Consider the following 11,822-nt stretch of genomic DNA (forward strand, 5'->3'; position numbering starts at 1 on the left):
TCCCTCTCAGAAACAAAAAAAATCTCCTAGTCTAATCTCCATTTGATATATTTATATTCCACAGGCAAGACACTTTGTGGTCACAGAGTTTATTTAACATAAAAGAACAGGGGAAAGAATTAAACCAAGTGCTCCTAAGTGGCCCACCTGCACAACTATACTCAAATCCTCTTCCTACAAGATGGGAATGGAAAAGGAAAGAGAATGAAAGGATCAATGTTGGACCCAGGACCCCAGAAAGAGATAAAACAAAGAAGAAACTGGAGGAATGCCAGGAGTCAAATGATCTTCCTAACCTTCAGAATCTGCCTTAGCTAACCCCACAGTCCAGATTTACATCTCCACATGCTGGTCCCTGATCTGCCTCAGATTCAAGTCTCAGCTCTCACTCTGGCTCCTGCAGTAAAATGCCACACAGCCCAAAAGCTCACATTGTGATCAGCATACGTGTTGTTCAAAGTTTGTTGCAGGCAGTTACATTCATTCCTTTTGGGGTGGGTTTCAAGGAAGAGATGGACAATGGTGAAGTTTTAGAAACAGAGAGAAGGTCAGGGTCTCAAACACTCATCTTGGAATAACCAACCCTGGGTCAGTGGAGAGAAGGAAAAGGATTCAAACGGAACTGTCCAAGTAAGATAAGGAGGATACATGGGGAAAAGTTATTTCTATCAATTAACGATCAATAAACAATTTTTTTTAAACCCTTACCTTCCATCTTGGAGTCAATACTGTGTATTGGCTCCAAGGCAGAAGAGTGGTAAGGGCTAGGCAATGGGGGTCAAGTGACTTGCCCAGGGTCACACAGCTAGGAAGTAGCTGAGGCCAGATTTGAACCTAGGACCTCCCATCTCTAGGCCTGGCTCTCAATCCACTGAGCTACCCAGCTGCCCCCTCAATAAACATTTTTAAGTGCCTACTATGAATTGGGTACTATGCCTCTCATCTTGAGGAAGTATATCTTTAGAGGTCAACAAAGAGAGTGCAAGTGACTTTGTGTCCATATGTATTTGTGTGTTCTATCTGGTCTTCCTGACTCCATTTGAGGTTTTCTTGGCAAAGATATTGGAGTGGTTTTGCCATTTCCTTCCCCAGCTCATTCCTTATAGATGAAGAAACCAAGGCAAACACATGCCCAGAGTCACACAACCAGTCAGGATTTGAACTCTTGTCTTCCTGACTCCAGGTTCAGTGCTCTATCCACTGAGTCACTTCATTGCTCTGTCTATAGCAGTGATGGTGAACCTTTTAGAGAGAGAGTGCTGGGCCCACCCCCACCCAGAGATCAAGTGCTGGGTGTGCCCTGCCCCACCCCCTTACCCCACACAGGGGAGGGAAAAAAACTCCCATTGGTCTGCTAGGTGAATAGCCAGTGAAGTGAAAAAATGTTGTCAGGCACTGTGGAGAGGTGGGAGGGGAGCAGCTCCACCAGAGTTCCTTTGCCTTTCTAGTAACAAACTCTTGGGGGAGGGGGCCCAAATATCCACAGAAAGTATTTTGTGTGCCACCTTTGGCACCTGTGCCATAGGTTCACCATCACTGATCTATAGGTGTTTTGGAGCAAACCAAATCCTACAGTTTTTAGTATTGGCACAATTCAGAGTTACTTTTTTAGAACAAGTCAAATAATAACAGACAAATCCTCCTCATTTCTTCCTAAAAGGAAACACTTGTGTGCCTTGTAGTATTCAGATTTTGCTACAATGTAGCATAGGTACAATGCATTTCTGATTGATGATTGTACAGCTAAAGGAGGCTTGGGGGGCAAGACTGGAAGGAATCTCTTTCAGGTCATCTCTAGAGTCTAGAGACCACCAAATTTGTGGTCAGCCATAAACTGTTAGATTTAAAATAGTTTTGAGTGTTAAATAGTTGTAGATAAGAGAGTGGGAGCCATAAACTGTGATAATTAAAATGTTTGGGAGCAAGGGAAATATATATATCAATTATGACCGCTAAAATATCTTTTCTACTGTGTCTTGGTTTTATATAAATATAAGATGGTCGCCAGGGAATATATTCCCAATTTATGAATATGCCCAAGCCAACTGGGTTTTATAGAGAAATTTAATTTATAATACACTGATTAATCAATAGAAAAAGAGAGAAAGTAAGAAAGGAATAAGAATGAATAAATCAGTCAGTTGGTTTTATCACTCACCCAAGATCTCTCTAGGTAAGGCTTCTCATGCCAACCTCAGGCTCCACCTTCAAGAGAGCCTCCTTTCAAGAAATGTCTCCAGAAAATTCTCCTCCTTCAGAGCCAGCCTTCTCTCCTGGTCCTCCAACAGAGCAACCTCCTCAGTCCTCCCTCAGAGCCACCTCGCTCAGAGCAAAACCTCCTCAGAGCAAAACCTCTCAGAGCAAAAAACTCTCCTCAGACCCCGCTATCTTTAAGGAAACCATCTAAGTCCCCTCCCCTCAGTTCTTACATCTACCAATCACTGTCCATGTCTTCCCTGTGCCAATGGTGGCTCTAGCTTAACCCAGGACCACCCAGAGGTCTGTTTCCTTTGCACATGTCTGTTGTAGGTCATATTCTCAAATAATTAAATCTTGATCTATGCTACAGCCCTTCCTAAATCCTGTTAGACTGAGTAGGGTGGAGATTGTAAGTTCCAAGACCTGGTTCTGTCATTCCAAGTATCTCTATTATATCAATTCTAAAATCAATCATGACTCAAAGAACTTCCTGTTCTATGCTTAAGCATAGGTCAAAGCCCTTTCCATTGTTTAGCAAAAGGTTTCTGTCCTAAAGTAGTCTTAAGTAGGGAGGAGAAGGATCCTCCCATGCCAAGGGGTTTCACATTCCAATAGAGTTCTTACTATCAGTAGGAAATTTTTTCCAAGTACGAAATTTCCCAATGGTGAAATTTCCAACATTCATAAGTCTAAGAAATTTAAAGGTTTACAATAGTCCTCCCAGGAGTTCTGATTTTTAGGGAACAAAGAGGAGAAAGCTGTCAGAATCTTTCTTTGTTCCCTAGGTGAACTAGAATGAGTGAGAATATAGAAGGAAAAGGAAAATGGATAATTCTAGGAACCTGTGTCCTCATACCTCGGTTCTACTGCTTCCCCAGTGGCTCACCAATTTGTTCTCTATTGTCAGACTTCTAACTGTAAAGGGTGAAATTCTGGTTGAGACTGAAAAAAAATCTAAATTTAAGTGGTCACCAAGGGAAATCCCAAATAATAAAATACCCAAGTCAGCTGCCAAATTTTATGGTGATTTAATTGATATAGTAGAGAATATTTTAAGAAGAAGGAGGAAGGAAGGGGCTAGTTCCGGGCAGAAAGATAGGAGATCTAGAAAGTAAGGTTTTGAGTGTGAAGGAGGAAAGAATCAGCCTGACCTCCAAAGAGGCATAAGATGCCTGAATCTGAAATCAGCTCCAGGGCAAAACTCACCACCCAACACTCCAAGATGTCGGAATGCTTAGCACACTGCCAGCTAGAGTCGTCTCTCCAGGGAAAGAGAAAGAGGCAGAAACTGACATGCCTTATATGGACATTTTTACATCACTTTTCTGTGTCTCATCTATACCGATGAGGACTTAGCTTGACTTAGGACAGCCCAGAGGTCTGTCCTTTTTTTGCACATATCTGTTGAAGGCCATTTCCTCAGATAATTAAATCTTGAGTTTGATGCAGACCTTTCAAAATCTTGTTAAACTGAGTAGGGTGGAGAATGTGGAGTTTCTAAGACCTGATTCTGTTATTCCAAGTATCTCCATTGTTATTGATCAGGAAATAGCTAAATCAGATCTTCTAAAGAATGGTCTGATTAGGGTGGAATAGTTTTAAAATTCACATGGCAAGGAGGAGGTGTGAGGGAAATCTGCAGAATCTGTATTACCTCTCACTCTTTAAATCATGATTTAACTCCATAAGGAAAATAGGAATTAAGGACCAGATCTATGGAGCAACTAGATGGTGCAGTGGAGAGAGTGTTGGGCTTGGAGTCAAGAAGACCTAAATTCAAATCCAGCTTTAGCCACTTAACTAGCTTGTATAACTGTGGACAAGTCACTTAACCCTGTTAGCCTTAAAAAATTTTAAATATTTTTTAAAAAGAGAACTAGACCTGTACCTTGGTACAAGGAACCTCTTGGTGAGGAAATTCCCTCTCTCTCTATCAACAAACACATTCTTGTATCGTTGTATTAAAAATCTTAGAGAACTGCCCAGAATACTAGGAGATTAAGTGATTGACCCAGGGTCATTCAGCCAGGATATGTCAAAGGTAGAATTTGCTTACTTCAAGGCTAGCCCCCTCTATTCTGCCAAGATACTTTTTTATTAATTCAGATAGACAAGAGGCAAGTAACATATTATATGCCAGCTACATGTGTGCAAATACATACATCTATTTTTAGAAACACTAAATGTACATACATAGAAATAAACATAGAAATATATTTATTTATTATACAGATTACATAAAATATAAATGTAAATATAAAATAAGTATATAATATATAGTGGATAGAATGTTGGAGTAGAGGAAAAACCTGGGTTTGAAGATTACCTGAGACACCTATGACCTTGGGCAAGTATGTGACAGTTTTTCTGAGACTCAAGACTTTTGCCTTCTGTTTTGTTTTATTTTGTTTACAACGTGACAATTTTGCTGTCAAGTTAGTGGTCAGGCTTAAATGAGGACATGAACATAAAGAACTTTGCAGACCTTAAAATGCTGTCTAAATGTTTGTTGCTTATAGAGCTTGGAAGAGGGTGTTAGTTACTGAGGCCAAAATAATTCAATTCAGTGAAGAGTTTCTCCACACTTAGCTCAACCAATTCCCTTTAGATCTATACTCAAGTCTTTCCAGCTCAATGTTGTTGGGGGCAGCTTGGTGGCTCAGTGGTAAACGCATTGGGTCTGGAATCAGACCCGAGTTCATATTTGACCTCAGCTAGCTAGACACTTAACTTGCTGAGCTCTCTAAAGAAGATGATGAGTATGAGGCATTCTGTAAAAGAATGATGTTAGACGATAAATTCTGACCTAACCTGACGAACAATCCTGGAAGACCTTACTACTGAGGGTTTTTTTTAAAGTATTTTCAGTATAAATGTAATTTTACTGTGAAATGTTACAGAGCTGCATTATCCCCACCCCCCAGCCCCTGTCTTTTTCTCTTCTTTGTTGTAAATATTGTAAAGTGTATTAAAAGTCACAGTATTCTGTGACCCTGGGCAACTTACCTCTTTTTGCCTCAGTTTCCTCATCTGTAAAATGAGCTGAAGAAAAGAAATGGAGTACTCTCATCAATGCAATGACCTGGGACAATTCTGAAATAGTTATGACAGAGAATGTTATCTGCCTCCAGAGAAAGAACTGTGGGAGTCAGATGGATGCAGATCAAAGCACACCATCTTTCACATCAGTTTATTTTGGGATTTGGATTTTGTATGAGTGTGCTTTTACCACAATGACCAATATTGGTGTGTTTTTCATAACATATGTATGGCCCAGAGCAAATTGCTTGCAACCTCTGAGAAGGGGAAGGAAAAGGAAGGAGGTAAATGGTTCAGATCTTGTAATTTTGAAAAATATAAGTTGAAAATTATTATTATATGTAATTGGGAAAATAAAATATCTTTGAATTAAAAAAAAAAGAAAAGAAGAAAATGGCCAGCATCTGAAAATTTACCCTTTATTGGTAGAATCTTCAAGTAGCAAAGGCTTTAAAACAGGACTTTGGTGGAGTTGCATATCAACTTATATTCTCTTTAAAATAAAAATCCCAAAGGATCTATATGTTACATATAATATATAATAGTAATAAGGTATTTTAATTAAAACAAATATATTTCTGTTGCACATAATGTCAAATAAAAATTAATAAATAGATATTTTCTCTCCTTTCTATTTTTCCTCATTGAAAAAAAAATAAAAATAAAACCTAACAAAAATGTAGTCTGACTAATAGACATTCCTCAGAGATATTGAGGATTCAGTTTTTAATCACTGTAATAAAGTAAGTATTGCAATAAAGTGAGTCACACACATTTTTTGGTATCCCAGTGAATTTTAAAGTGATGTTTTCCATAATCTATTAAGTATAAAATAGTATTAAAGTTTTAAAAAACAATTTATATACTTTAATTAAAATATTCTTTATTGCTAACAAATGCTCAGCATAATCTGAGCCTTCAGCAAGTCATAATGTTTTTTTTGGTTGTTGCTGGCTACTGAATGATCAGAGTGATAATCTCTGAAGGTTGGGGTGGTTGGGACCATTTCTTAATTTTCATAAAATATTTCCTATTTCATAAAAAATTTCATAAAAATATTTCCATTTCATAAAATAATAGAGTTGACTCTTCCTTTCATTTGAACTTAGAGATCATTGTATTATTAAGTAGCCTAATTTCAATATTATTGTGTCTCAGGGAATAGGGAGGCCTGAAGAGAGGGAGAAAGATGGAGCAACATCAGTGGAGCAGTCAGAACATGCATGATGTTTATCGGTTAATTTCACCCTCTTAGTGCACCATCATAGATATTGATAACAAATATAATCAAAATAAAAACTTGAAACATTGTGAGAATTACTTAAAGAGAATGTGAGAACATGTTCTTTGGTTATCTATAGTTATCTATGGTCATCTATAGACTTGGTCAATGCAGTGTTGCCACAATCCTTCAATTTGTAAAAAATGTAATAGCTACAAAGTGCAATAAAATGAAGGATGCCTTGACTTTCTTGTGTTCTGGAAATCAAAAGTGTCAAATCCAGATAACATTCCCTGTCATAAATATTTCAGAATTGTCCCAGATCATTGTATTGTTGAGAGTATTCCTTTTTTTCAGCTCATTTTATAGATGAGGAAACTTGGGCAAAAGGGGGTAAGTTGCCCAGGGTCACAGAATACTGTGGCTTTTAATACATTACACAATATTTAGAACAAAGAAGAGAAAAAGACAGGGGCTATGGGTGGGGATAATGAAGCTCTGTAACATTTCACAGTATAAAAATTACATTTATACTGAAAATACTTGGTTGAGTTTGACCAGAAACAGATCAAAATGAAATTGGGGAGGGTTAGGGGGGAACCAGGTGGCTCAATGGATTGAAAGCCAGGCCTAGAGATCAAAGGTCCTGGGTTCAAGGTTTCAGGGTCCCTGGGTTCAAATCTAGCCTCAGTCACTTCCTAGCTGTGTGACCCTGGACAAGTCACTTAACCTCCATTGCCTAGTCCACTCCACTCTGGCCTTAAAACCAATACACAGTACTGATTCTAAGATGGAAGGTAAAGTTTGTTTGTTTTTTAATGTAATTAGAATAAATAAAATACAATAAAATATAGATAATATTACCATTTTGAAACTGTCAATATTAGGCTCAAAGAAATCCATATGTACAATTTAGCTGCCTCTATTTCTCTTTAAGTTCAACACCACTTCTATAGGTCATCTCCCTCTTTCCCCTGCTGCCTCCCCACAAGCCTTGATTTAGTAAATGGAGCTTCACTAATGCAGGGAATAATTTAGATGGTATTTTTTTCCCTGTTGGGAGAAGTGCTATCTTCCTCCTACTTATTGCCTTTAAAAAAAGCTTCCCTTTTTAAAAAAGTTTCACAGTGTTTCCTATCATTTTATAGATGGGGGAACATAAAACTGAAGAGTAAAGAGACTTGCCCTCCCAGAGTCATAAAGACCATCAGTTATGGTCAGGACAAAAATCTGTATGTAGAGCTGATGATGTTTCCCTCTGCTGTTTTATTTGTAGACCTGGTCGTTCTTTATTGGCCTCTGTTCTCTTCCTGATGGTTTTGGCAGAGCCTGAGTAAAAGGCAGGATAACTCCTGGTTCCTTTTGCTCTTCTTTATGGGAAGCTGAGCCAGTTTCCAAGTTAAACTGGAGATAAACTTTCTGAAACTCTTTAGAGGCCTGATTCTTCTGGCAGGAGCAGCTCCATTTTCCTGCCTACTGGGGTAATTGCGCATTTTGAAAGCAATTCTTCCCCCTGGATCTTTGCTTTCCCAGCAGAGTTCATCAGGCTGCATGAAGATGCCGCTATTGCTCTTTCATTCAGCTAAACCAAAAGGGGAAGAATTCTGGTACTTGAGGAATACAGCCTGAGCCTCTTCTAGGAGAAAATCATCAGGGAAATCTGGGTAGCCCCCTTTCCCCAATTGGTCTCCTTTTCCTCAGCCTCTAGCATCCAGGGATGTCAAGATCTCTTCCCTCTTCCAACCTCACCTTTCCTTTAACAGAACAGTAGGCAAGAATAGTGAATTTGGAGCTTGGAGAATGGGAGAATCCTCATGCAGGTGTTTACTATTTACATAATCCTGATCCTCTTAGAACATCTAGAAAAGTCAAGAAAGGGTCTAGCACTTGGGTGGCACCTCTGTGGCCAATTTATGGAAGAATATAGAGGTGTCCCTCAAAATGGGAAAGCATAGTTGGGCTGCAATTTGCCTCTTCAGAAGGAACTTCCAGGGTCTTCTCAGCGCAGCAGCAGCCCTTCTCTCTCCACAGCAATCATCTACGACCTCTGATGCCCCAGCAAACACGTCCAAGGGACCCGCAGTTGGCATTGATCTTGGCACCACTTACTCCTGTGTAGGAGTCTTCTAACATGGGAAAGTGGAAATCTTTGCTAATGACCAAGGAAACAGGACCAGCCCCAGCTACATCGCCTTCACCGATATAGAACAGTTAATCGGTGATGCTGCAAAGAATCAAGTTGCAATGAACCCCACCAACACAGTCTTTGATGCCAAACATCTGATTGGTCGCAGATTTGATGATGCAGTTGTACAGTCAGACATGAAGCACTGGCCTGTTATGGTGGTGAATGATGCAGGCAGGCCTAAGGTCCAAGTGGAGTACAAAGGGGAGACCAAAAATTTCTATCCAGAGGAAGTATCAGCTATGGTCTTGACCAAGATGAAAGAAATTGCTGAAGCTTACCTAGGGAAGACTGTCACAAATGCTGTTGTCACAGTGCCAGCCTACTTCAATGATTCCCAACAACAGGCCACCAAAGACCATTGCTGATCTCAATGTGTTCCAAATCATCAACGAACCAACTGCTGCTGTCATTGCTTATGGCTTGGACAAAAAAGTTGGTGCTGAGAGAAATATGTTGATCTTTGACCTTGGAGTTGGTACCTTTGATGTCTCCATTCTTACCATTGAAGATGGCATCTTTGAAGTCAAGTCCACAGCTGGGATCACCCACTTAGGTGGTGAGGACTTTGACAACTGCATGGTCAACCGTTTCATTGCTGAGTTCAAGTGAAAGCACAAGAAGGACATCAGTGAGAACAAGAGGGCTGTCCACCCTCTGCGCAACAAGCAAAGAGAACCCTCTCTTCCAGTACACAGACCGGTATTGAGATCGATTCCCTCTATGAAGGTATGGACTTCTATACCTCTATTACCTGGGCCTGTTTTGAAGAGCTGAATGCTGACCTCTTCTGTGGCACACTGGACCCCGTGGAAAAGGCCCTCAGAGGTGCCAAGTTAGACAAATCACAGATTCATGACATCATCTTGGTGGGTGGTTCCACTTGAATCACCAAAATCCAGAAGCTCCTATAGGACTTCTTCAATGGCAAGGAGCTCAACAAGAGTATCAATCCTGATGAGGCTGTTGCCTATGGTGCAGCTGTCCAGGCTGCCATCTTGTCTAGAGATAAATCTGAGAATGTGCAGGACTTGCTGCTGCTAGATGTCCCTCCTCTTTCCCTTGGAATTGAAACTGCCTATGGAGTCATGACAGTTCTGATCAAACACAATACCACCATTCCCACCAAGCTGACTCAGACCTTCACTACCTACTCTGACAATCAACCTGGTGTGCTTATTCAGGTTTATGAAGGTGAGAGAGCAATGACAAAGGATAACAACTTGCTTGGCAAGTTTGAGCTCACAGGAATCCCTCCTGCCCCAAAGGGTGTCCCTCAGATTGAAGTTACATTTGACATTGATGCTAATGGCATCCTCAATGTGTCTGCTGTGGATAAGAGCACAGGCAAGGAGAACAAGATCGCCATCACCAATGACAAAGGTCATCTGAGCAAAGAAGACATGGTCCAGGAGGCTGAAAAGTACAAGGCTGAAGATGAGAAGCAGAGAGACAAGGTGTCTTCCAAGAATTCTCTTGAGTCTTACGCTTTCAACATGAAGGCAACTGTTGAGGATGAGAAACTGCAAGGCAAAATTGGTGATGAAGACGAACAAAAGATCCTTGACAAATGCAATGAAATAATCAACTGCCTGGATAAGAACCAGACTGCTAAAAAGAATTTGAGCATCAGCAGAAAGAATTGGAAAAAGTCTGCAACCCCATCATCACCAAGCTGTATCAGAGTGCAGGAGGCATGCCAAGGGGCATACCTGGTGGGTTCCCAGGAGGTGGAGAGCCCCATCTGGAGGTGCTTCTTCTGGACCTACCATTGAAGAGGTCAACTAAATATGCCAGAAGAAAAAGCATTCCACACAGCTTTCCAAAAATTGAAGGACTCAAATTTGTAGCCAAGGCAGTAGCAGTTTAAAAAATTAACATTTAAGATACTGTGTAAATCTGGGCATTCTGAATACTTGAATGTGTGCAGAGGGAGAAGTGAACAACATTGCACTTCTTCAGTACTGTATACAAATGAGTGGAAATGCAATTCTTGTCCTGGAGAATAAATATTTAAAATTGGCACCATAAAAAAAAAATGAATGCGATCACAAGTTCATTTAAAGATTTGAATGACCTTGAACAGGTTTTTTAACATCTCTGATCCTCAGTCTCATCATCAATTAAATGATGGAACTAGACAGCTTTATCTAATGGAAGAATGTTGGATTAGAAATCAAGAGACCTGCCTGGGTTTGGATCTCACTTTGCTATTTACTATCTCTATGACTTAGACATTTTACTTAACATCTCTTTGGACCTCAGTGTCCTCTCTATAAAATGGAATAAAGATGATCTAGCTGGTTAAGGTCCCTTTCCATAGACAAAACTCTTAAAAGTTAATTAGTAGGGGCAGCTAGGTAGCACAGTGGAAGAGCTCCAGGCCTGGAGTCAGGAGGCCCTGGGTTCAAATCCATTCTGAGTTGTGTGATCCTAGGCAAGCCATTTCACCCCAACTGCCTCCCCCTTACTGTTCTTCTGCCTTAGAATCAATATTTGGTATCATTTCTAAGACAGATGGTAAGGGTTTAAAAACAAGTTAATTTAGTGTATTTGGGAGACCAAATTTCAGAGTGGAAGACTGTATAAATAGGGAAGTGGGAAGAAAGGAGGCAGATGACAGAAGGAAAAGGATGATGTATCCTTAGCCAGTCCATGGAGAAAAGCAAAGAAATAATGACTCCTAGAGATTCAGGAAAATAGGGAATAGGGGTGCTACTGAAGAATGGAAGAGGCAACAGAAGGAAGCAATTAAATGCCAAGTCATAAAGGGGAACCTGGATTTACTCAGTGGGGGACATCCTATTAAAATATACTCTCAGCTGGAGGGAGGTATATGACTGCTCTCGGAGATGAAAGTCTTAAAATGAGTTTAATCTGGGAGGAGTTGACACATTGGGAAATCTCCTTTTAAGGGAGTGTTGTGTTTTCATGGACAACATTCTAACCCAGAAGAAGGGAGATGCATATTCCGGGAGGAAGTTGGCACTCAAAAGGAATGAGGGGTTTGGGGGTGGGCATGAACTCAGAAAATAATATAGCTAGTATTTATATTTATTTATATTTATATAAATGTTTTAAGGTTAGACAAGTATTTTACAAATATCATCTATCCCATTTTATCTCTATTAAAACCTCAGTAGGCAAGGACTAATATTATACCCATTTTACAGATAA

General features: G+C 40.0%; 1 pseudogene; it reads left to right on the forward strand.

The window, feature by feature from the left end:
* The first annotated feature begins 8,663 nt into the window (after positions 1 to 8,663).
* LOC100028497 (heat shock cognate 71 kDa protein-like) lies at positions 8,664 to 10,515 on the forward strand (annotated as a pseudogene).
* The last annotated feature ends 1,307 nt before the right edge of the window (positions 10,516 to 11,822 follow it).

Source organism: Monodelphis domestica, chromosome 2, assembly GCF_027887165.1.
Source record: "Monodelphis domestica isolate mMonDom1 chromosome 2, mMonDom1.pri, whole genome shotgun sequence".
Taxonomy (NCBI): Eukaryota; Metazoa; Chordata; class Mammalia; order Didelphimorphia; family Didelphidae; genus Monodelphis; species Monodelphis domestica.